A 26,963-nucleotide genomic window follows, 5' to 3' on the forward strand; every position below is an offset into this window, starting at 1 on the left:
TATGTTGGTCTTTCTTATGTTTCTTTGGTTGTGTCCTTTTTTCAAAAATCAAATTGTTTTTGGTATGGGTTTGTCTTGCGACTTTTTTGTGTTTTAGACTTTATAATAGTCTTCAAAAGAATAAATTATCCAGTTTTAAACTGGGTTAATCCGGTTTGGGTACCGTTGGTTTTCTTTTCTTAGTCATGCTGTTATTTTATGGGTTGTGGTGTTTAGTAAGCTGCGTTGGTTAGTTTGGTGTAGTATATAATTCCTTTCCAACCGGGTTAAAGGAAAATTTGAAACTTGTTATCGTGTGTTAGAGTTGTTGAGTGTGAAAACTTGAAACTTAAAATCATTATTTAAACAATTCTTCGTGGGCGAGCTGTGCGAGTTTGGATAGAATTCCTGTGCGATTGAATCAAAATATCAAAAGGTTAGTACTGCATTTTCTTCTTATCAATTTACTACATAGAATTTCATTTTTACTGCTAGTTTTGGGGAAAAATTAAGTTACAAACTTTCATCATTATTAGAATTACTGCTTTTGGGGGAATAATTTATAAATTAAATTACTACATTGGTATGATTTTTATTGAATTTATCTAGTGAAAAATATTAATAGAGTTTTGAAGAATTTGAAGAAGTTTTCTATTTTTTATTTTTCTTTTGTGTTTTTTGCAGATGATCGTGGGATGAAGACTAAAAATCTAAATAAGACATGGATAAGAATGGTTAGTATTTATTTTAAATTTATTAGTGAAAAATATAATAAATTATACTTACCTGTTAGTCGTTGGGGAAAAAACCGTGGGGGAAGATGTCGTGGATTATGTCTGAATTTGTTAGTAATTTTGCTAGTATGCGAATGATGTTTTTAGTTTGAAGCAGTGGCCAAAGCAATTGAAGTGCTTTAATAGTTTTTAGTTCTTCAGTGCCAACTGCAAACTCATAAGGTGTGTTTTGGATTAGATTATATAATTTGTGATTATATTTAGTGATGTGGATGTATTCTAATATCGGGATTTCTGTAGGTTGAACAAATTCGTGTGGGATAAGGAAGGGTCTGGATTCTTCTGCGTTGAAGGTCTTCGTGATGGGACAAAAAATATACATTTGGGTTATTGGATCATAATTGCGAAGAATACCGTGAAGGTTAGTATCTTTGATGCAATATGTGAAGTTAAGAAAAAATGGTGATGTGTATTTAGAGTTAATAAATTGAAGTCGGTGGTGTGGTTGTCTTGATGGAGTGTGTAGGTCAAAGTGATTTTGTATGAAGCGATAATATGTATTTGTGTGGGTTTGTTTAGTGCGTAACATGATGTCGTGTGAGCAGTGCAAATCGCGTTCTTGTGGTGCAAGGAAATTGAAGGTTAGTGAAAATAATTGAAATTTTTCTCTAAAACTTTCGTAAGCTTGCATGTCGGTTAGTGCTTCAGAAATGATGTGGTCGAATTTGCGATCAAATATATTGAGTGTAAATACATATGGTGTTTTTATGAAGAATTTTTCTGTGATTTGTGGGTTAGCGAAACGATCATCATCTAAAAATTGGTTTTGGTTAGCTCGGATGATGTTGTGATCGTAATATTCTAGTGTGTATTCGTTAGCACGGGGTGCAGTGTATGTTTTTAGTGACTTTTTATATCCTCCATAAGTAAATTGTCTATGTGTTAGTGGTGTGGTGAGTCTATATAGCATATTTTGATTTCTCTCTATATCGATGTGAGTATTAGATAAAGGTAGGCAAAGGGGGTTAGTAAAATGATAATATGATGTCCAATGAAGTGTAGGCATTAAAACGTGTTCATCTACAAAACTTCGTGTGTCGTTAGTATTGTTAGGGGTGTTCAAAGTATACTGTGGAAATGAAGGTAAGGTGATTGCTAAAAATTCTTTCGTGTTAGTGTGATTTGGATGATCAATATATTCACGGGCTGTTCCTGGTTTTGTTGGAAATGGATGGTTTGGGAATTTTCTTTTGAAAGTGCGATAAGCTCTATTAGTGTTATTTGATGATTCGGTGGATGTGGATGATGGTGCTAATGATGCGGTATAAGCTGAAGAGGGTGTAGGTGTAGGTGGGTTTGATGATTCTTTTGTGGATGAAATCTGATTTATAGTGGGGTTTTCAAAGTGGAAGGGTTGTTGTTGTAGGGTGATAAAATTATCTAATTCTTGGGAGATTTGGGGAGAATCTGGAGAATTGGATGATCGGTCTGAATGAAATGAAGAGTAGGTTGGGGTGACTTGTGAAGCATAAGAGGGTGTAGAAATGTTATAAAAATTACAAATAGTAAAAAAATATCTGTTCTACTAAAAATGGTTTGTACCATTTAGATAAGTTTTGTGAATCGTACCTGTGGATATAGTCAATAGCTTTCGAAAGTTGGAGGTATAGTTCAAATAAGGAATAGAAAATTAAAAAAATATTGCAAAAAATGATTAAGATTATTACAAAAGATTCAAAGGTATCAAAAAGAAATATTATTAGAAGTTTAAATATCGTTAAAAAGTTTATGAGAATGTTAAGAATTATGTTGACTGGTCGAGAGAAGAGCATTTAAGAAATGGCTTCTCGATCGAATATTTTTTGGTGTTTGAGGCAATTTTCAAGTGTGGTCGGATTATTTATTGGTTTTTTGACAACTGGGTTGAATTTTGTAAAAAATTGTTGGGGGCAAATTTTATGGTGATCGGGAGGTCTTCTTTTTCTTTATTTTTATTTGTCAAGCGATCTGGGGTATTTTTGAGATTTTTATACTTTAGGCTAATTAAAATGGTCGTTCTTTTACTTTAGGCTAATTTAACATATTTGTTTTGGGGGTATTTGAGGTCTGAGTTGGGGAAATATTGTTGATTTTTGGGTTATTAGATAAGGGAGGGTTATGATATTATGGTGATATTTATTTTAGTTGTCAAGTTGGAGTGGTTTGCTTATTTTTGACCTGGAGGTCGTAAAGTTATAGTTATAGATATGCCTGGAGTTTAATATCGTTCGTCTAGTTGGTTTGTGTTAGATTTAAAGAAGGTGACGGATTGGATGAATCCCATTGGCTAATTTTGAACTAGAGTCGCTGCGTGTTTGTCAGCATGTTATCTTGAAAAATGAAAGTTCAAAATTTTTCAGAGGTGCAAAGATTATGAAATATCAAATTAAAGCTGCTTTTGAAATTCGACTTTCTTTAATATTTTAGATTGTGGGATGAATGTTTTATAGTTTTTACGTGGTTGGTTTCTAAGTCGTGATGACTCTCTATGTTCTGATTTGTCGATTTGTTCTTGGGGTATTATTTTTTCTGTCAATTTTCTATTTTTTCTTTCTTTATGAGGTATATTTTGATCTAGCTTTTTTGTATTGTTTTTCGTTGTAGTGGATTTTTTATTCTGGTTTTCGAGATGAATGTCGTGTTGTTCCTTTGTTTCATTCTCCGTATGTGGGCTATTTTGGATAATTTTTAAACCTGTGAAAGAATATAATTGAGTTGGTTCGCGTAGTGCGTATTCTTTTGGATAATAAGGTAATAAATTGTTTCGATGTTGAACAATTTCTTTTTTGTCTGAGTCGGTGATTTTATATGTGACATCAGTGGGTTTGGCAATTATTTGGTATGGTCCTTTACGAAGGGGTTGTAATTTTTTAGAAATTCCTTTTTGAGTGTTAAAATTGGGTATTAAAACAAATGTTCCAATTTTTAAATCGGAGGCTGGGGTAAAGCGTGAATTTATTTGTTCATTAATGTTTTGCCTTTGTAACAACTTTTTTGTTACTTTTTGGTAAATTTCATTGTGTTTTTTATCTCTGTTTAAAATCCATTCGGTGTGTGTACCGGAGGCTAATTTAAGAATTTGTGGGTGATGAAAATGATCTTCATCGTGTGTGTGTAAAGGTAGGTTATAACAAATTGAGTCTTTATTCGGTTGACAATGACTTTGTGCATTTTAATGAGAGTTTGCTGTAAACATAATTGGTTTGCGTGGCTTTTGATTAAAAACCATTTCATATGGTGACATTCCTAGAGTTGTCGTGATTTGTGAATTATATGCTAAGGGGAATAGTTTTACATCTGCTGACAATTCGGTGTATTTTGTATCATTTCCATTGATGATACATCTAAGATATTCTTGTAGTGAACGGTTCATACATTCGAATAAGCCGTTTGTCCAAGGTGCGTGAGATGTACGTGGTTTGTGTTTGATGTTATATAAAATAGTGAACGGTTCATACATTCGAATAAGCCGTTTGTCCAAGGTGCGTGAGATGTACGTGGTTTGTGTTTGATGTTATATAAATGACATAGTGTGATGATTTCATTATTTATGAATTCCGTACCGTTGTCTGTGACTAAAATTTCTGGTAGTCCGAATTTGGCTATCCAGTGTTCATAAAGTGTTGTGTAAGCGTAATAAGCGTTACAATGTGGTACTGGGTTAAGTGCTACATAATGTGTAAAAGCGTCAACAATTACCATAATGTAGGAGTTTCCTTCTGATGATTGTTAAATTTGGTCCTTTTGTATCAAATGAAATACGGTGGTTAAAGTACAAACTTTGTCCTTTAAAATCTTGTTTATGTGCTAGTTGTTTTTGATTTGGATAAGGTTTATTTAGCTGACATACTATACAATCCTTGCATAGTACTTTTATCCAAATTGGTGCATTTGGAAAATAAAAGTTTTGTATGAAATTTGAATATGTTTTCTCTGATCCAGAGTGTCCTTTAATGTTTTGTGTATGTGAGATATTAAAAGCTATGAGAATCGTACTTAAAGGGAGACAGGGAACTGTAGATTCATTTAATTTGTATTCTAGGAGGTCTGTGTTTTCATTAATTGTTGTATTATTAAATTTTCGAAAATATCGGAGGAGTGTTTTATTTCCTAATATTGTTGTATCTGCCTTTACGGGTTTAGTTTTATATTTGTGCCATGATTTTAGTTGTCTAATTATTGGGTCAAGGTTTTGCTACTGTTTCAAAGTGTTAACTGTAATTTTATCTGTTGGGGGGAGAAAAGTGTTTTCTATTTCTAATTTAGATAAAGGAATTGTATCAAGTGGGTCATGAAGGTCAAAAACTTGATTTATTGTGTATTTTGAGTCGTTTGTTTGCGGTCCTGATAAATTTATTTTATCAGTTAGATTTTCTTTTTCAATTAACGGAAAAAGGTCTTTTTTATGCGGATGTTGTTTTACTCGTTTTTGTTGGGTGTTATTTTTTATCCATTGCCAATATGGAATTGGTTTAAAAGTTGATGTTCCAAGTAGATCAACTTCGTAGTGGTTATTTTGGCAATCTAAATAAAGTGGGAAGTGTTGTAAAGTATTTATTTGTGATTGTTCAACGTCAGTTTTTACTGCATATTTGCATTCTAGTCGGGCTGATGTTTCGTTTTCCGCAAGGTAAAATTTTATATTTTTGGGTATTTCAACTGTAGTCTTACGTGTAAGTAATTCAGGTGGTGTATTTCGACTTAAAGTGTCTGGTAATTCAAGATTTTTTCCTGCTGTCCAAACTATATGTAAGTTTGGGAATTTCATTAGAATTAATTGAAATCTATAAACTCGGTGATTTAGATTATATTTTTGTGTAAAGAGAAAAATGATTGGTTTGTGATCTGTGAATAGAACTGTTGGATGTTTTGATCCAAGTATCAGAAATTCATACTCTGTTAGTGTATATATTATGGCTGTACATTCTCTCATTAGAGTTGAGAGTCGTAGCTCTGCTTGAGTGAATAATCGAGAATTTGCTGATATAAGATTCATTTTGTTTGTGCCATTGTGTGATTGTAATAATGCTGCGCCGATGCCAAAATTCGAAGCATCGCACATTGCATAGAATGGTTGATTTGGGTCTGGAATTGTATTCGAAATTTGTTCAGTCAAGAGTTTTTTAATTTCTTCAAATCGTGTTTGATGTTCTGTGTTCCATTCAAAATTATTTTGTTGTCTAAGTATATTATAGAATGGTCTTAGGTATAGTTGCATTTTATAAACGTATTTGCTTAAAAAATTTAACATTCCAAGGAATTCTTGGATTTTCTTTTTGTTTGTTGGTGGTTGGAGCTTCTGAATAGCATCAATGCGTGATTTTAATGGAGTGATTGTTTTTCTTTCTATATTGTGTCCTAAGAATTTAACTCGTGTTAAAAAGAAGTGTGATTTATCGGGGCGGCATTCAGATTTTCGTTCTGAAGTATTTTGTGGTAGTGTTCTAAAACATTAAACATTTCTTCTTTTGTCTGTGATTGCATAAAAACATCGTCTAGATAGGTGATTGCAATTTTCTTTAGTATTAGTGGTCTAAAAATTTTACTCATGAAAGCTGAAAATGCTGCTGGTCCTATGGATATTCCATAGAATAGGCGGTTGAATTCATATTGCTGATTTCCGATAACAGTTTGTGTTAAGCGTCGCGATTGTTCATCTAGTGGCATTTGATTATAAGCACTATTCATATCTGCGGTTGTAAAATATTTTCCGTTTATTTTTGTTAAAATAACTTGTATTGGTTCAATGGGCCAATTGCATTTTGATTCGTCTATTAGTGAATTAAGATATCTAGCGTCTAGAACTATCTTTAATGATTCTCCTTTTGCTAGGATGATAACAGGGTTGATAAATGTGTTATCTTTTGGTTGTTCTTCTTTGTTTACTGGTGATATAATTTTGTATTGTTCTAAAATATCGAGTAATCTGTTCACTTTATCGTGTAAATGAATTGGTACTTTGCTTGCTCTTTGTTTTTTGAAAACTGCGTCAGGTTTTAATGGGAGATGTAGTGATGAACTGATTTTGCCAACATCGAATTTGGATGTTGCATAGACTGATGAATATTTTATTAGCTGTTTGGCTAACTTATCAAATTCGTCTTGTGTTATTTGTGAATGTTGGAAATTAAACATTGTTAAAAATTTCTGTTGATCCTCTGTATAGTTATTTATGTTGAATGTAGGTTTGAAATATGGGGTTTTTGTGAAATAATCTGTATTTCTTTTTTCATTGCTTATTATATTATTTATGGATAATTCTTCATTAAGAATTGTTGATTGATAAATATCTAATAATTGGAGTATATTATTTACGCGAAATGCTTTTTCGTGTACTGGTGATATCGTAGCGTTGGTTTCGCAATATCCTAAAAGTCCTAAAGGTAATGTTACTTGATAGGGTGTATTGTTGTATACATGTAACGATATAATATCTGAATTCGAGTTTTTCAAATATTTTATGGATGAAATTGTGATTTTGAAAAATTTATGGATAGGTTTGAATTCAAAGTCTGACATATAGAGTTGTTGTTTATTTTGTTTTTTATCATATTGGTGAACTTGTTTTATTGAAAAATTATATATGTTTCCTGATAGTGGTTTCAGGTGTTTTCTTTGTTGGTTATATATTGGATAAAATTTTGAAAAGAATGGTGGTTGTTTATTTAATCTTTGAAAAAATGTTAGGGATGTGTCTTTTGTTTTTGTGTATTTATCTTTGATTAGTATTTTACTATTCAAGATGTTGATTGTTGGTATATATTTAGATATAAATGGTATTCCAGCGATATTGTGTTTAATACCAGTGATATGAAATATTTGTTTAAATGGTTTATTTAAAATTTTGTTTTGCTCTATTGTTCTTGTGGGGAGAAGAAATAATTGAATTTTTCCATAGTTTACCAATGTCGATCCTTGTGCTTTTGCTAGTTTACTGGAGGTTTCAAGAGGTGTTAGTTTTGGGTGTAATGTTTTTATCTCATTCCATGTGGGAATGTTTATTATGTTTGATTCTGCTCCTGAATCAATTAAAAAATCAATTTCAAGATCTGGTGGTTGAAATTCTTTGTTTCTTGGACTTTCTAAAAGAAATGGTATTGTCCAAATTTTTTCTTTGGGTTGTTCTTTTTGTATATTTTGATAGATGTGATTTGTATTCAAGCATTTTGTTTTGTCATTTTCATTGGATTTATTTACAGTGTTGATTTCGTTAGTTTCTTGTGCCGTTTGTGCAGTATGGATGGGTGTAATATAATAATTGTGAAGGAGTTCTAATTGATTTTCATATATATGTGATGAAAAAGGTTGTTCATATATAATAGGTTCGTAGTCATTTTCGACTGCTATCATATTTATGGAGATAGTGTTTTCTGTATCAGTTTCTGAATCTGATGATCCACAGTTTATTTGATTTAGTTGTAGTTCGTCATTTACTGTGTTATCAATACCTGGGGGGTCTGATGTTGTTTCTGGATTTGATTGTACTTGATTAATATGTCTTTGATGTTTAGGTGTACTACTTCTGTGGCGATTATTAGAATTATTATAATGGTTATTATTTCTGTGTGGTGATTGGGAATAATTTCTATAACGATTATTTTAACTTGAATGTCGATTTTGTGAATTATTTCGTGATCTGTTTTGATAATTATTGTTTGGTCTGTTATAGTTTGATCTGTTATTTGAGTTATTCCTTGATCGATTTTTTCGGGTAATTCTGATTTCGATTGTTCGAATAACTTCTATTTCTATTATGTGAATAGTTTCTGTTTCTGTTATATGATGAGTTTCGTGATTGATTATTGGAATAGTGTTTATTCCTTGGGTTTGATTGGGAACTGGATCTAGAAACAAATTGTGTTGCATTGGAATTTGATCTTGAATAGATATTTCGACTATTTGATTGATTATAATTATTTTGTGAATAATTCTGTGTATTTCTTCGTTCTGGTGATCTTCCTCTATAACTTGAGTTATATGGTGATTGGTTCCTTGAGTAACTGGTGTTGTTCGGAAATGGTTTTCCTGAACTGTTGTTACTGTATATGTTTTTGTTTGGTAAATTTTGATCTTGCTTCATATATTGATAGAATGATTTGTTTGGTTCTCTATGTTTTTGAGGTTTGTTCTGGTTATCTTGTTGTTTTTGTCTACATTCAGAGATACTATGTCCGTATCGTCGGCAATAATTACACCATTTTTAAAAAAGATGGTTTGCCTTTAAGTTTTGGGTGTTTTTCATAAATATTGAGTATTTCAGTGATTTTTTCAACGAGGTCTGTATCTGAATCCTGTATATGGTTGTGGTATTTGTTTCGATTCGGTTAACATATTGTAATTTCAGATTTTCTGTTTCTTCAAGTTTCATTGTGATTTCCGCTTGCTCTAGTTTGTCTACTAGTTTTCGAAAATCTAAATCGGGCTCTCGAATTGAGGAGGGATGGGATGCTCTCTTCTTTATTGTTATTTTCCTTAATTGAGGTGTTAAGGTCATCATTAAGATTTCTGTCATTTTTGTGTTTTTATAGTCGTGTGTATTTAATGAATATGCTTTTCGAACTAGTGTTTCGATACGTACTGCTAATTGTTTGATGGTTTCATTTGGTAATCTGCGAATTTCATTACATAAAACTCTTTGTTGTTGTTTATTTCTCTCGGAGTCAAACATTTTTGAAAATTCTTGTGTGAATCTTTTCCAATTTGATTTTATTTCTATAGGCAATACTGAAAACCATTTTTGGGCTGCGCCGTCTAAGGTTGTCTGTATCAACGCTGTGCGTCGATGTATCCAATTTTGATGTAGTGGCGTATTAATTGGTTCAGGTCTATATTTAAAATCAAATTTGCTGTCACTGCATTTAAATAATCTTCTACAGAATATTCAGGGTCTGTTCCTGTGAATACCATTAAAGGTTTGTTTGATGTTATTGATGATCCACCCATAAGGTATGGATTCATTGTCATTTGTAATGATTCTGCGGCATTTGGCATTTGTGAAAAATTTGAAAGTTGATTATTTGTTATTTCGTGTTGTTGAAGGTAATATGGGAGCGGTATTTCATTTTGCATTTGTGTTGGTTGATACGAGTGTGTGATCATTGGGTTTTGTGGCTGAATTGGTTGAAAAGATTGTGTATTAATTGGGTTTTGCATTTGTATTGGTTGTTGATTTTGTGTATCTATTGGGTGTGGAGAAAAAATTCTAAGATTTGTATATGGTTTCTGTATTCTTTGTCCACGATATTCTTGAGTGTATGGTGCAAATATATCTGGTTGTAAATAATCATCATCAGAGGATAGATAATCCGTTTGATGAGATGCTTGTTTTTTATTTTTATTCTGTTGAAAGAATGGATAATTTTCACAACGATCCTGTGGAGGATGTAAATTAGTTTGAAAATTTACTGAGTTGGTTGTTGTCATTGGATTATCCCAATATTGAGATCTTATCTGATTATTATTATTTTTTCGTGGGGGATAGTTTGTTTTTGATGAATGTGTGTAATTATAATTGTGTTCCGCAAAAGTGTTTCTTTTGAATGTTCTGCGTGTTTTTGACGGTATTGTCATGGGTCTATATGTTTGATAATCCATTTGTGGATATTTTGGAGCAACCGAAGGTTTAACGGTTGATTGTAAGGTTACCTGTGCTAGTGAAGTGTTTGTGTATCTTGGTGTTGTTAAATTTGGACGTATCGGTGAAATACTTTGTTGTGTAGTTGTTGTTGTTTGGACGATTTCTTCATTTGTGAAGTGTGATGGTGTTTGAAAATCTTGTTGAGTGAGGTTTCTAGTTCCATTTAGGTTTTCATTGTGTATCACAGTCGAATTTAAACTGTTATTTCGCGTATCGGGTAAAAATGTATTGTAGTTTAATGGTGTTGCATCAATGGATAATGGTATTACCCTTACATAATCTCGTGCATAAGATATTGTACTTATTGCCTGACTTGAGATTGATTGTGGGATATTTATGGATGCATAATGACACCATTCGGGGTCCCAAACGTAGTCTGATTGTTCTGTTATGGCGGTATCATCGTTTGAACTTTGGGGTCTGAAATTTTTTCTTGCTTGTGAAATTAAATCTATATTATGTGTGAAATAATCTATTATAAACCATGCCAAAATGTTTTGTAAGTCATGTTTTGTATGTTGTGAAACATCATCTTTAGTGAAATTTTCTTTAATTATATTTAGAAAAGATGAGAATAGTGTGATTTCATGTCGTACCTTTATATGTTTGGATGTCTCATTCGGTGAGATATGCGGGATTGGGTTTTCGTTTTCTAATATTGAAATATAACTATATATTATTGCAAAAACTTCATTAGTAAATATGGAGTTTGCTCTTTGTGAGTTATGATATTGTATGCTTTTTATATATTCTGAGAATACTTTTGAAAATTCTAAATCAAGATCGTCTGTTTGAATTACATATTTGCGGTGATTCGGGTTTGGTGAGCTGAATTCTATGGTGTAGATTCCGTATTGTTGTGTTAAGTTACATATATCTTTCAGATAGTGATCAATAATTTGTCTTTTTATCTTTACATCTGGGAACTCTGTTTTACATGGGCTAATTCCGGGTTCAAACAAATTTAAGAGAAAATTCTTGCAAAGATCATGTCGGCCTCTATTATCGGGTGCATCTACTAAGAAGGGGTAGATATCATCATCATCTGGACTATCTTCACGGGGAGTGTGTGTTTGGCTCATTTTTTCGTTTAATGACTGTTAATAGGTAATTATCGATGTGTCTAATTGGTTGATTCCAATTATACAAGTTTACTGGTTTGTGTTTATGTTGCTTTTTTATTGTTCTTTTTCCTCTTTTTGATGAATTTGAGGTTGTTTCTGAGTCTGAAAAATATAATTGATCGTGAATGGGGCAATTTCTATCTATAGATTCTTTTAATTTATAAAGTTCGTCTAAATTGTTGGCTTCTGATTCTGAAAATGCGTTTTTATTTTTGGAAAATCTTTTTCGTGTTATTTGTCTTTGTTTGGTTATGATTTTCCTTTTTAGTGTTTGTCGTTTTGTTCTAATATATCCAACTGTTTGTGTATGAGGTGTGATTACAAGGTCATATTTTTTGTTATCTATTTCACAGTTGTGTACAACGATTGTTTGTTTGTTTCCTAGATTTTTAAATGACATAAGGTTTAGGATGACGGATGCAAAAAGTTGTTAGATGATTTCTATTTTCTTAAATTGTTAGTCCTTACGATTTTTTGGTTAGCTTAACCTGGGTCTATTTGTTCAGGGTTGGAGAGAAAAGTATATCGATTCCGAAGAATGATTTTTTACTTTCTCGTGGCTAGTATAAGCTAAGGTGTTAACTTACTTAATCTTACTTAGGGGTAGTGATTGTGTTCAAGGGTTGGAGAATAGTAAATCGATCCACAAGGTTCAGGTATAATTAGAACGCGAGTAGTTCGTTAGGTACTATTTTAAACTTACTAAGTCTAAGATTTATCCTGGGTCTGGTAAGAGGAGGGTTCAAGTGAAGGATGAATAACCGAAGTTCTTCACTGTTTATCCTAATTTGAATGATTAGTTTTGTTCAAAAATTTCGATTAGTCTTGGGTTTGTTGAAAGGGTTGGATAGTGAATCGACGTTTGAGGTCGTTAGACACTGGCTAAGTGGATGGGGCAGAACAAAATTGTTCTTTTTGATCCAAGGATAGGCCTTGATGATCAAGTTTTAAATTTAATTAAATAGAAAATTAATTAAGATCCAAGGATAAGCCTTGATGATCTGATTTTAAAATTAAGTGAATTTAAGTTTAAAATGGTTTAAATTTATTTAAGAAAAAGATTTAGTGTTTTAATGATATTAGTGAGCTTATGATTGCTGTTATGTTTTAGGTGATGAAGCTGGGACAACTGATGATTTTATGATTACTAACAATTTATTGTCATGCTACTAATTTTTGTTTTGTTTTTCAATAAATATTTTCCAAACATGTTTTATATAATACTGCAGAATTTTAGGAAAACGATCTGAGATCTTTTTATCAATCGTTATTGTATATTAATAATTTTGTTTAGCGCCTGTAATGATCATGAAGTTTTGACTTCAAAATGTTATGTTTGCAAACGAAAATCTAAATTCATTGCTAATAAAATTCTAAATATAAAAGTTTGTGTTGGCTTTTGCCGTACTATCATATAACTATATGGTAGGTTTCTACTTTGTCGTATGTCGTCTCTGGTTCGAGGTCTTCTTCCAATTCCGGGTAGTTCTGTTATCGTTCGGAATATTGGCTTTGATCTATTGAGTCGTAGAGACATTTCGATTAAATTATCGTCGTGTAACATTTTAAAAATGTTTTGTCTAAATTCTAATCTATTTTTGGTTAATTCTAAGCTATTAAGGTCTTGTTCGAGACTTATGGTCGCACCAAATGAGTTATGACCGATGTGGTTAACTCATAGAGTAATTTCGGATAGGGTACACCGTCTGCTCGTCACGCTATCTTATTTTCGGCCGGATAGATTCGTGCAACTTCTTAGTCTAATACCGATCCTAATCTTACTCTTATACTATCTAGTCTCAGGTTGTTTAACTAGTCTCTGCTAGGCTCAATAGATCTAGGGTATACTGGTTTATTGCGGCTGCTGAAGTCCTTTTGGAGAGGCAACTAATTTCTAAGTTAAATTCAAATCTCTCTGGTGCTGAAATTACAAGTAATTTCAGCACTTACAAATAATTAGGTTGTTAGTTAGATGGATCATGATTGGTTAATATTAAATGCTTTACAGTGGTAAAATATCTAATTTATCCAATCATAAAATGTAGTTTAGATCAGGTTCCATTTTTTCATCCAAATTATTTTTTTCATTTTTGTCAGTGACAATGAAACTAAATTATAATCGATTTTTCCACTTTACTGAGATGCGAATTTCAACGCACATAAAGTCTTTTCTACGTTTTAAATTAAAGTTGGTTACGTTATTACTTGTTGGTCGATTTAATTTTTTTCTGCCTAGCTTCAATCTTTATGTTGCTCAAAAACTGAAATTTGTTCCTTTCAACAATTTTGGCAAATTATTAAAAACTTTGGGGGGGGGGGGGGGGGGGGGGGGGTAAATTTGGAGGTGGACTAATACCCCTTCCGCTACCCCCCCCCCCCCTAGCGTTTGCCCATTTACAACGACCCCCCGCCCCAACGTAACGCGGCGTCATACATTTTCTGAATGAACAATTAACTCGGTAAAATGTCATTTGTATCTCGGTTTCGTTCCAAAGCAAAACAGTATTCAAACAAATTGTCAATAATTCGCAAATAAACTCGGGCAATTTTAGTTTTGGCACTGTTGAAAACACTGCCACAGAACCCAAAAAGCGCACAAAAGAAGGCTAGGCTGTAATGGCCCACCATGTCAGGAGCAAGCTTTTTTTTCAGTTCTTCAAGAGAACCAGCAACTTTTCCTCTCTCATCCATAACTGCGCAACGAAGTTTTTTAGTAACATTTATTATTGCCTCTGTGAGCAGGAACGAAGACCATACTGTATAGCTCGTGCTTAGCATTATAAGATTTCTCGTGAAATCCGAAAAATTTTAAAGTAAACTTTAGTAATTTTTTTTTGGAAAAACGAGATAAAAATGCCTGTCTCGAAAAAATTTACAAAATTTCTGGCCAAAATATTGGCTTGCACTTTGTAGAGGTGCGTTTAAAGTATTTTTAGAATGTTGACCAGAAATGGAATCGGAGTAGCAGAGTTAAGTTACCCGACTCGGATCGCTAGTTTTTCCGTTTTCCAAAAGCAGAAATCATATTGTGAAATCTAAAATCTGGATTTAAAAACGACTCATAAAAAACACGTGTGTAAATTGAATTTTCATTCAATATCAGATTTGAATATCAAAACAAAAATCCAAAATTCATATCGGCTAGTTTAGTCCAAAGTGAGTCAATTTTTTCAATTCGAGTTTCATTTCGACTTTTTCAACCACTTTTTAAAAATCATAATCAAAAAAATCTGAAAAATTTTGATTCAGTAAAAAAATAATGATCATATCTTTTCACCTCGTCAGCTGACCAGTTTTTTCTTCTATTCGTTTTTTTTTTCACGTTTTAAGTTGTTTGACGTGTTAATATGGCCGAACGCGTAATGTTACAAGGTAAGGTATGAATATCAGATTTCTGCACAATTGTTGATTTGTTCGCCATGCCAAGTTTCATTGGAATTGAATTTAAATTTTAAAGTTGTTCATATTGGAACGATAATTTGCATGGTGAACAAATCCATTAGCATGTCGAACAGATTTTTTCTTTATACCTTCTATCAAGCATTTGCCATAATAGCACGTAAAACAATAAGGATCTTCCACCCCCCCCCCCCCACGTGCAAGCTTATCTAAGTAAATTTGTTGACCACGCTATCCGATTGTTATGAAATTTTATATACCGACTAAAAAGGTTAGGAAAAACATATTTGAACTCTTTTTCCTTCAACCCCCCCCCCCCCCACCCCACCTCACACGAGCTTCAATATATTATTGTAACCAGAGGTTTTACGAGGTTGAGTATGAGGACCAAATATGTTTGTCGTGCCCTTATTAGTCTGTGTGTAAATTTTCATAATAATCGGACAATGTGGTCAACAAATTTACATGTAAAAATTAGCAGGTGTGGGGGGGGGGAAAGGAAAAAGAGCCCATATTTGGTCTTTATAATCAACCACGTAAAACCACCCGTTCCACTAAACGATTGAAGCTCGTATGAGGTGGGGGGGGGGGGGGTGGGTGTGGGGGTGGGGGTGAAAAAGAGCTAACAATTAAAAAGAATAATTGAAATGTGATTGAAATGTGGCGACGTAGATTAAAACCCTCTTTCTGATGTTTTTTAAAAAGTATATTTTTAATTATTCAGGAGACAGTTCTGCTTTCAAATGCACAGTCTACTTAAAATGTATGCCTTCTCACTGATTTTGCGGTGTGAAACTTACGCTTCTGTTTCTGAAGGTGAGTTTATAAGAAATTATTTAGAACAAGCTCTTAATGGGTTTTCTGCTATTCGCACATCATGTGGATATTCAGATACAATATCACAAACAGGAAAGGATAGTCCGTTGCTCCAACCTTGCATCTGCAACACAACTGACCCGAACGAAGTGTTGGCTTGCAGGGAAACGGAATTAAGATGTTATTTTGTAATCCTTTTATTTGCTCGTTATCATTGCTCGGGCAGCTTCTACGCAAGCCAGGACAGTTTATTCTATTTCAACTAATCCTTATAATTTCTTTAAATAAATGATTAGATTTGTCGCCACAAAAAAAACTATGCAAAGTAATTCATTGGCTCTTTTTCCTCCCCCCCCCCCCCCCCTCCCTCCTCACCTGCAAAATTTTACAATTAAAAATTTTAACCACGTTGTTTGATTAATACGAATAGATCAGATTATGACAAACCTTGTAATCTTCATAATAAACATTGTGAAACCACTCGTTACATCATAAAATGGCTCTTTTCCAGTTTCTTGCCTTTCAAAATACCGAGTTTCCTGTTTGTTTTACGTTTTATTACTGCTAAATGCGTAATGTTACGCTGTAAAGTATGAAGAACAAATCTGGGTTCTTTTCCAGTTTCCCACCCCCTCGTAAATTTTCAATGTAAAACTGTTCAAAAATTTTTCACACGGCATTTTGCATGTAAGAAAGGTTGTGAAAATTTGGCTCTTTTCCAGTTTCCCCCCCCCCTTTCAAATTCATTTTTGAAAACCTTATTTACCGTTGTCATAATGCAATGAAAATAAGCATGGTGAACAAATTGACAATTATGAACAGATTTGTTCTTCATACTTTACAGCGTAACATCACGCATATAGCCGCAATTCCACGTAAAACAAACATAAATATCGATATTTTGAAAGGTGGGGGGGAAAGTGGAAAAGAGCCGAAAATTTGTAAATATGTTCACGCTGACACGTTTCAATGCATTTTATAACATGAAAGTCCTTTTAAATAAGTTTTCTTACATTAAATTTCCAAAAAAATCAAAGGGGGGAACTGTAAAAGGGTCCAAATCTGTTCAGAATTGTTAATATGTTCATCACGCCAAATTTCATTGCGTTATGAGGATTTTTGTCCAGTTCCCCCTTTCAAACTCAATTTTGAAAAGCTTATTTAACCTTGTCATAATGCAATGAAAATTGGCGTCGTGAATGAATCGACAACTGTGTACAGGTTCGTTCTTCATACTTTACTGCGTAAAATCACGCATTTAGCCGTAATAACACGTAAAACAAACATAAAATTCGGTATTTTGAAAAGGGGGAAACTGGAAAAGAGCCCATTATGATAACGTTAAATATATTTTTCAAAATTGAATTTGAAAGGAGGGGAAACTGGAAAAGAGCCCATAAAATTCATGTTCCTGTGTAGTGGGGGGAGGGGGGGAGGAAAAAGAGCTGTTTCATTTTGTCGAGATTTCAAAAAATGAGCTCTAAGCAATTAAATTGAAATAGTTTCAAGTTTCAAAAAAGACCCGTTAAGATGATCGCAGCAAAAGAAAGACTTTTTTCTACTCTTCTTTTCGAAATTTCTAGGTGGTCGGCGTTTTCCAGCACCTTTTAGACGAGCGCGCATTACGTGCGAGTTGAATCATTTTAAACGAGCAACCGCGAATTCTTAACGTTATGCGTTTGATGCTAACAAAACCGATATCACATTTTTACGCTTTTTTTTCTTCGTTTTTTTTTCACTGAGAATTAATTCCCAAGCTAGGAAAAAAAAAGTCGAAGTTCAACTTTCATTATTTTTTCTGAGATAACTTTCCATAATTTCCCCGGAGAATTGCGAATCTAAAACAAAAATGATTAGGTTTTCGAAAGTTTTTTATGATTTTACTTTAACTATCTTGATAACCGAACGTTTATGTTTTGCTCCTTGACGCCGTATGACCAGGTGCAAACCACAATCGAAGACGTTTTTTTTCAGTGTTGACCTTTTCTCAGATCGCACTAAGTCTATTCTAGAAGTGAAAGATCTGAAAAATGTTCCCTTCCTCTTATCAAAAAGGCCGTTGGTCGAGTGCAACTCTTGATCTGAGTGGGCAGGTTGGTATCTCCATCCGGGAGAAAAAAAATATCGTTTTCAAAATTCAAAATATTACATTTGTTCCATTCAATTCTAAGGGAAATTTTAATGAAAAAAGTTAAACCCCTGTGGTTTTCAGTGGTAAAAGTAATTTTATCAGTCGTTTCCATTAAAAAAACTGGAGGCTATTCTGTTCTTTTTTTTGTCCTCTCCGTTACTTTAATGAATTTATATCCTTTCTTAATTTATCACTCTCATTTTATTTATACTGCCATTACACGTTTTGTTACACCGTTAACTGATAGTGAAGTGGTAAATTGCCCAATATAGCACTGCAGTTAGTTTGCGTCCCACATACGACAGTTCCAATTTTTATTCAACTCTTTTTCACTTCGATTAATTGGGAAGTTTTGAGATCTGCAATGTCTTTCAAATTATAGAATTTGCACTAATTTATCAGACTAATTCGCGTCTTCTAGGGGTTTGAACGGAAAAGCCTTAAAGACAACTTTTCATCTAAGATTCTGTGATCAAAAGTTCAGTTAGTTCGTTAGCTTAAAATAATGTGTTTGTTAAAATCATAGTAACGCTCTCGGCGCAGTCAACAGTTCGGGTGATTGGTTATCAGTACGCCAGGTGTTTTATTCCAAGTGGGATTTTCAAAGAGGGTTGTGAAAAAAAAGAGGCACAAATGAGGTCAGAATTAGTTGGGTGCAAACTGCAAAAGCCAAGAACCCTGACTGGGCCTCGCGCAATGACTCGGAATTCGGCATTTTCCGCCAAATTTTGGAGGAAAGTGTGCTGCGCGCAATTTCATATTAGTTTAAACAAGAAACCGCGAATTATTAACATTAGACATTAGGCTTGTATAAAGCCGATCTCGCAAAATAACACCAATTTCACCTCAGTTTTTTTTCCAATGTGATTTGCTTCCAAGCTAGGAAAAATACAAAAGTGGAAGTTCAACTTTCATTAATTTTTCTGGGATAACTTTCAATATTTACTCCGGAAAACTGCGAATATAAAGCAAAAATGTTTAGGTTTTCGAAATTTTTTTATGATTTTACTTTAACTATATTGATAGCCGAGCGTTTTCTTTTTAGCTATCATGATAGCCGAGCTTATATGTTTTGTTCTATGACGGATGACCAGGTTAACTTTCCAATCGGAGACATTTTTTTTCAGAGCTGATACTTTCGCAGCGCGCACTAAATATTTTCTAAAAGTGGAAAACTCCTAAAAATTTCTTTTCTTTTGATCAGAAAGGTCTTTGTTCGAGTATATCTGACGCGCACTATTGATCTGCGTGGGCAGGTTGGAGTCTCCATCTGAAAGAACAAAAGTTAGCATTTTCTAAATTAAAACACTCCACTTGTTCCGTTTTGTTCAGTGATTTTTTTGTTTTAAGCTAAAATAATACTTCATGGGTATCATTCAATTAATCTCTCTTTTTTCTGCTCATCTTTTTTTTTCAATTTGTGTTCTTTCCATCAATTCAAAGATTTTGATACCAAAACAGCCTCACCTTATAATCTTCTCTTGAGTGTCATTGAGTCAGTTTTTACCAAAAGTGCTAGTTAAATGTTATAGCACTTGACAAAATACCAGAGGAGGCAAGTTTAGTCCAAAATGAGCCAGAACCGTTTTTTTTTTCAATTTTTCATTTTGTTCGATGTAAAATTGTTGAAATCAGTTGACTGAAAGTGTGTGTAATTTCTTTCAAACATTTTACAACACTTAAAAAATCAGGCTGCTTTGCGTCCCCACAAAGCTTAATGCAAAACGAACAAAACTTGACAGGCTAATTGATCGTCATTTGTTGATTTCAATTGGTATTCAAGATTGGCCTTCTCGATTAGACTAATGTGATTGGCACAATTGGTAACACGACAGACTGATGATCAGTATGTCAGGGCAATAAACCAGGAGATTTCAGGTAGATAGTAAAAATTCCAATTCAGATCTGAAAGCACGAGCTATTAACGTAGTGCATGCAGGAAAGAGCCAAAAACTCCAATGGTGACTGGCGTCCTGACACATCTGAGTGGTCGGCGTTTTTCTGCCACTCTTCTGTCGTAGCGTTTAAGAGTTCAGTCCAATTTTAACGAGCCATCGCGAGTTTCTAATGTTCTACCTTTGAGCTAAAAAGGACGATCTCGCAAATCTGTTGCTGTTTTTTCTCGGGATTTTTTCAAGCTACGGAAAGGCAAAACCGGAGTGTAATCTCCTTTCTGTTTTCTTAGAGAAATTCCATTTTTTTTCTGGGGAATCGGGTAAATAAAAGAAGAATAAACCAGCTTCTGACAGTTTTTATTGTTTCAATTTTAATTATAACCATAGACGAGCGTAATTTTTTGGTTCAACACGTGGGGTTATTAGGTTCAGGTTTTAATGAGGAACAATTTCTTTTCAGGTTTTTAGTTTTCTTAGCTTGCTGATCTTCTAGAAGTATTCCTTTTCTTTGTTCTGAAAACTCGTTGGTCGACTGTATCTGACGCGCACTCTTGATCTGAGTGAGCAGGTTTGAGTCTCTATTCGGGACAATAAAATAATCGTTTTTTTTTCAGAACATGACCTATATCCCGTTTTGGTCGAAGAAACTGTTTGTCTTTTAAATGAAAAACTCAATACATTTCAATAGTATAACTTACTTAATCTGTTTTTGTAATAAGACAAAATTCAAACCTGCTCAATTTGATATCAATCAAATTAGTTTTTTTTTGTTTTTTTTTAATAATTCAATAATTCATACTATTTCAATAGTTCAGTTTTATTACAAATTGTTTTACCTTTTCATCTTCTTTTGAGTGCCATTGAGTACTCTTTTTACCAGAAACTGGTAGTGAACTGGCATAGCAGTTGACCAAAACAACAGAGGAGGCAGTTTGACTCGCAGATGAGCGAGTATAGATTTTTTCATTTTTCTACTTCGATGGATTTGAAATTACTGGGATGATTTGAATAGAAGTGTCTGCTGCAGTGTCTTTCAAACAATTGATTAAGTAGAACTATATCAGGTTACAGATCAGGTAGGGTTAGAGCGGAACAACCCTACAAGCAATTTTGCACTAGCTAATTGATCGTCATTTGTTGATTTGAATTGGAACTCAAGATTTGCCTTTTTGGAAACAAATTTTTGAGATTGGCGCAATCGGTAACACGAAACCCTGATGATCAATACGTCATGGTTCGAAGCCAGATAAATTCAAGTACTTAAAAAAATTGCAACTGAGATCTGAAAGCACGAAACAGTAATGTAGTGCAAGCGTCAAAGAGCCAAAAACCCCGATGGTTCCTCGCGCCCTGACCCCCTTGTTTCATAAATGTTTTACGGGCTCTTCTCGAGTTCCCTTCTTCAGTTCTTTTCTGAAACTATTTTTATTGAAATCTGTTAAAAATGATTGTTGACGTTCTACGCTTCAACTTTAGTTTTTTTTCGTTGCAAGTATACTAGTATGATTTTAAAACAAAGATGAGTTTTTCGGATTCAGTTTTGAACTAAAAACAAGCAACCGGCGGATTTGGCAGAGCAAAAACATTATACACCTGCAAAACTATGAAAATTTCCGGCTAGAAGGTTGAATCTACTTGAGGCTACAAACCAGAACAAAAATAATTGATTTTTTTTTACATTTCAGTATTTTCGAATTAAGCGAATTCGTTCGTTTTTGAGGCGCTTTTTCCTTCCCCCCCTCCCACCTCACACGAGCTTCAATATATTAGTGTAACGAGGAAAAAGAGCCGTTTTTGATTTCAAGACTGTTCAGGTAACGAAGATTGCATCCAAAATTCCTGTTTGATTTATTAAACAGGTATTATGAAAACGTTTTTTTTTTTCCAGATGAGATCTGTTTTTTTTTTTTTTTTTTTTTTTTTTTTTTTGAGACGCTTTTTCGAAAAATTCGCTTTCCCAAAAAAACTACCCGTTAGATTCTCATAAAAGTGGTACCAATGGATTTGGTAGCGTTTCACCTACCTGCCTGCATAAAATGTAGGGCAATTTTTACCCTACCCCACCCCCTACGGTCTTAGAAAAGCTTCACAACTCGGTACTTTTTTCACTTTTTGGCCATTTTTTCGGAAACTTTCGATTTCCTCAAAAACTACCCGCCCAGATTTGAGATTAAGGGTTTAATCGATAGACCAGGTTGTAGGAAACTCCCATGCACAAGCGGCTGGTCCCTAATTTGCTTAGGGGAAGAGCTATAGACTTAGGAAAAGTCGTTTTTTGATTTTTTTGCCTATTTTTTCGGAAATTATCGATTTCCTCAAAAACTACCCATCCAGATTTGAAATTAAGGGTTTAATCGATAGACCAGGTTGTAGGAAACTCCCCCGCACAAGCGGCTGGTCCTTAACTTGCCTAGGGGAAGAGCTATAGACTTAGGAAAAGTCACTTTTTTGACTTTTTTGGCCTTTTTTCAAATCTTTCCGATTTCCTCAAAAACTACCCATCCAGATTTGGGATTAAGGGTTTAATCGATAGACCAGGTTGTAGGAACCCGCCATGCACAAGCGGCTGGTCCCTAATTTGCTTAGGGGAAGAGCTATAGACTTAGGAAAAGTCACTTTTTTGATTTTTTTGCCTATTTTTTCGGAAATTATCGATTTCCTCAAAAACTACCCATCCAGATTTGGAATTAAGGGTTTAATCGATAGACCAGGTTGTAGGAAACTCCCCCTCACAAGCGGTTGGTCCTTATCTTGCCTAGGGGAAGAGCTATAGACTTAGGAAAAGTCACTTTTTTGACTTTTTTGGCCTTTTTTCAAATCTTTCCGATTTCCTCAAAAACTACCCGTCCAGATTTGGGATTAAGGGTTTAATCGATAGACCAGGTTGTAGGAACCCCCCATGCACAAGCAGCTGGTCCCTAATTTGCTTAGCGGAAGAGCTATAGACTTAGGAAAAGTCACTTTATTGATTTTTTTGCCTATTTTTTCGGAAATTATCGATTTCCTCAAAAACTACCCATCCAGATTTGGAATTAAGGGTTTAATCGATAGACCAGGTTGTAGGAAACTCCCCCGCACAAGCGGCTGGTCCTTAACTTGCCTAGGGGAAGAGCTATAGACTTAGGAAAAGTCACTTTTTTGACTTTTTTGGCATTTTTTCAAATCTTTCCAATTTCCTCAAAAACTACCCGTCCAGATTTGGGATTAAGGGTTTAATCGATAGACCAGGTTGTAGGAACCCGCCATGCACAAGCGGCTGGTCCCTAATTTGCTTAGGGGAAGAGCTATAGAATTAGGAAAAGTCACTTTTTTGATTTTTTTGCCTATTTTTTCGGAAATTCTCGATTTTCTCAAAAACTACCCATCCAGATTTGGAATTAAGGGTTTAATCGATAGACCAGGTTGTAGGAAACTCCCCCGCACAAGCGGCTGGTCCTTAACTTGCCTAGGGGAAGAGCTATAGACTTAGGAAAAGTCACTTTTTTGACTTTTTTGGCCTTTTTTCAAATCTCTCCGATTTCCTCAAAAACTACCCGTCCAGATTTGGGATTAAGGGTTTAATCGATAGACCAGGTTGTAGGAACCCCCCCTACACAAACGGCTCGTCCCTAATTTGTCTAGGGGAAGAGCTATACACTTAGGAATAGTCAATTTTTTGGTTTTTAGGCCATTTTTTCAAACTTTTTCGATTTCTTCAAAAACTACCCATCCAGATTTGGGATTAAGGGTTTAATCGATAGACCAGGTTGTAGGAAACTCCCCTGCCCAAGCGGCTGGTCCTTAATTTGTCTCGGGGAAGAGCTGTACACTTAGGAAAAGTTTTTTAAAAAGTTTTTTGGCATTGGAACAAAGATTCAATATACTTATTGTATGTATTTTTTAGACAATGGAATCCGCTATGCTTACGTTTTCTCGCTTTTGCTTGGTGCTATTGGCTTTGTGTTGAGTTTTTTTGTATGGTTCGAAGAAGTCCAACGAGAAGTTGCACGAGTTACGCTAGTTCTCTTTAATCAGGTCGGTTTGTTCCAGAACGTTTTTGTGATGTCAGTTATAGTCAACATATTATAGTCATATTTGCAATGCTTGGACAAAATTTAATTAACTCGAAAATTAAAGAGTCGTTAGAAAAATGAAAAATACGTTATTTCATTAATGTTAGTTGGTTTGTGAAACACACATTTCACTTAATTCTAGTGAATAATTATTCACATTGTTGAAGCATTGTGCATATGATTTTATTTTAAATATTTTTAGCAGGTAACCATGATTGATACGCTTTGCCTTGTCGCACTGTGAAAGGCCCGTTTAATTCACATTACGGTTGAAAACCTAATGAAAACTTTTTACCAAAGCGTTACCAATTAATGCATAAGCTTCTCTTTCACTTTTTTTTTGCGTAGGAAGGGCGCTATCGACTTGAGAAACCTGAAATTTTAAAACAATTTTAAAATAATCAATATTAAAATAATCAAACAGGTCTCTCCAGCTTTCAGCTGGGCCCCTAGTTTTAATCGGTTCAATATGACCGAAAAACATCTGAGAAAGAACATCTACCAAAGAACATCTTTTAGGTTTCAGATTTTTGATTGAAGCAACCTCATTCAATGTCAATTTAAGCTACAGGACAATTCACATGTTAGTATTGCAGCCAAATTTTTAATGGTTTATTTTGCCAAAAAAAATTTCTGCAAAAAAAAGAGTTCACAACGAGGTATATTCTCTTTATATTACTTATCAATGGAGGCAAGTAGTTTTTGAAATAGTGCTCAGTTAAAAATAATTATGCTTTTTACCAAAAATGACGTCCACTTTTTCGATCAATTGGAACTTTACCTATCCATCGAAATGTAGTGATTAAAAGTTTGGTGTTTGTGAGATAAGTATTTAAGTTTCTGCGACTTTTTTATCGACAAAAATCCAATTACCGCTTGGGGCAAATTTTAAAATGCTCAGTTGACACTTTCATTTGTTTGCTTCCTTAATGAGTTATAGTTTCTTTGTAACAGTGCTCATGTGTATGTCTAAAACACACAAAGCTATCCAATCCTTGCGATAATAATTTGGCTTATGCTTGCATTTGGAGTTATGGACTTTTGCACTTTTTTGTGTCCGTATGTTTTTCGACCCATTAAATGGTAGCAACTGGATTTCCTGTCGTGTCGTTAAAGTGCCCAATGTTTTTTGTATTTTTTTTCATTTCAAGTAAGTTTACCCCGGTAAACTTGTACTCTCAGTAAAATCGTAGCTGTTTCAGAGAGAACTTTTTTTTACACCGCTACTGCAGGCTGTGATCAGCTTCACGTTATCCATGCACTGAATCATCTTTAAATCAGTTCTGATTCAGATTTTTCAGACACAGGCAAAAATAAAATTTCATCACGGACTCTCTAACCCGCACCGAGCGCCCATGGATTCTAATCGATTATAATGAATTCCCGAGATTTAACTCTTCTTGAATTTTGTTGGGATGGGTACGAGACTCTTATGTATGAATTTCTCATCATTTAACGAAGTAATTTCAGCGTAATTCTTGATTAATTGGAAAAAAAACCAAAACGACCCATTTTTGGGGTTAAATTATGGTTGAGAATTTTGGAGAAAAAAATTGCACCATATTAATTCTGATGAATTTCTAAACAATTTTTGTTTTCTTCACTTTTTGTTTAAATTTAACCCAAATTGAAAAAAATGCGTTTGAAAATTTAAGTTTTGTTCGTGGTGTTTGTGGGGTTGTTCGTGGTGTTCGTGTGGTTTGTGGTAAAAAAAAACAGTTTGTTGAAGTAATAAACTGAGATGAATTATAAAAACTAAAGACAAAAAGATATAAATTTTATTGTGAAATGTGAAATTTTGTTAAACATAATGCTTAGCAACTGCACTAAACAGGAAATGAGATAACGTTGAACAAAATTGTAAATTTCATGAACAACCCCTCAAAAAAAACCCATTACAATCGATTATAATTGATTAAAATGGATTTCATTGGCATGAAAAAGATTACGATCATAATATATTATATTGACAAAAAAATATTAGGATTATACTCCATTTTTAATGGATTATAATTGAATATTTTGTCATTTTATAGATGCTGACAACATTATGACAATATAATCGATTATGATCCATGGGCGCTCGGTGCGGGTAAACCTCTTTTAGTGTCACACGTATCTTCTGCGTCATTGTCGCAAGTTTTCATGAATGCGAAATCAGAGTGATAACACATGCTGAAAACGCATCTAGAAAAAAAATGTGCTCACGGAAATTTGTGTCCAAGAATGAAATTTGACAAAGCTTGTCGATGATTTTTCTCTGATTCGTTGAAGAAAAGCATTGAGCGATTAGTTTTCGATGATCCAGACCGCAAATTACATTATCTTGAGATACTGCTCATTCAGAGTTGTTGATTTATGAGCGATAAAACCGGGTTTGTTTTCATTTCCTGGATTGTTGATTTTAGCCAAGTTTTCAAATTACAAAATAAGCGTCCGGCGGTTTCGAGAAAATATCATTATTGTTTTGAAAAATATGAAGGAATATTTGTGCTCGGCATGGTTTTTGATCCGACTTACGAAGAAAGTGAAGAATATATATGCCAGGGGGTGTTTTTTTGTTCAGACCAATTTTTTAAAAATTGACTGCCTATAGGCATTGCTCCGGAAATCTTAAGTGCGGCTTTGCTGCTGGAAAGATACTTCGATAGCTTATTTTTTAAGCGAAATATTTAGGCGTGACAACTTATCCGCACTCATCATCGTTCTAAATAGAATTGAGGCAATTCAATTGGTCTCACTAGTTTCATAAACGAGTCAAATTTTAACATTTTGGTTTTATCAGCTGAAAACTCAGCTGAAATCAGCCGAAAACTTATAGCTTGTCAATATATCTTTATCCAAAAAATATTCAAGACCACTTAATTGGCAGTCAGAACATTCAGGGCTTTGCCCTGATATGCTCAGTTTGTTTCTCTTTTCTAGACACAACTCGACTTTTTAACAACAACTTTTGTAGATTTTTTTCAGAATTCGAAAAAACTTATTTTCCTGGCCTCAAATTTAGAAGAAGTTCTACCTTTGAATAAAACTAGTAAAGGTAATGGGGGTGTATATGATGCCAATTTGTCCAATTTGGGACAATTGTCGCATTTTGTGCTAATAATGCGTGAGTGGAGATTTAAACCCGTTGTTATTTGGATTGAAGCACGCTTTT

The sequence above is a fragment of the Symsagittifera roscoffensis genome, chromosome 1, assembly GCF_963678635.1.
Source record: "Symsagittifera roscoffensis chromosome 1, txSymRosc1.1, whole genome shotgun sequence".
Lineage (NCBI taxonomy): Eukaryota > Metazoa > Xenacoelomorpha > Acoela > Convolutidae > Symsagittifera > Symsagittifera roscoffensis.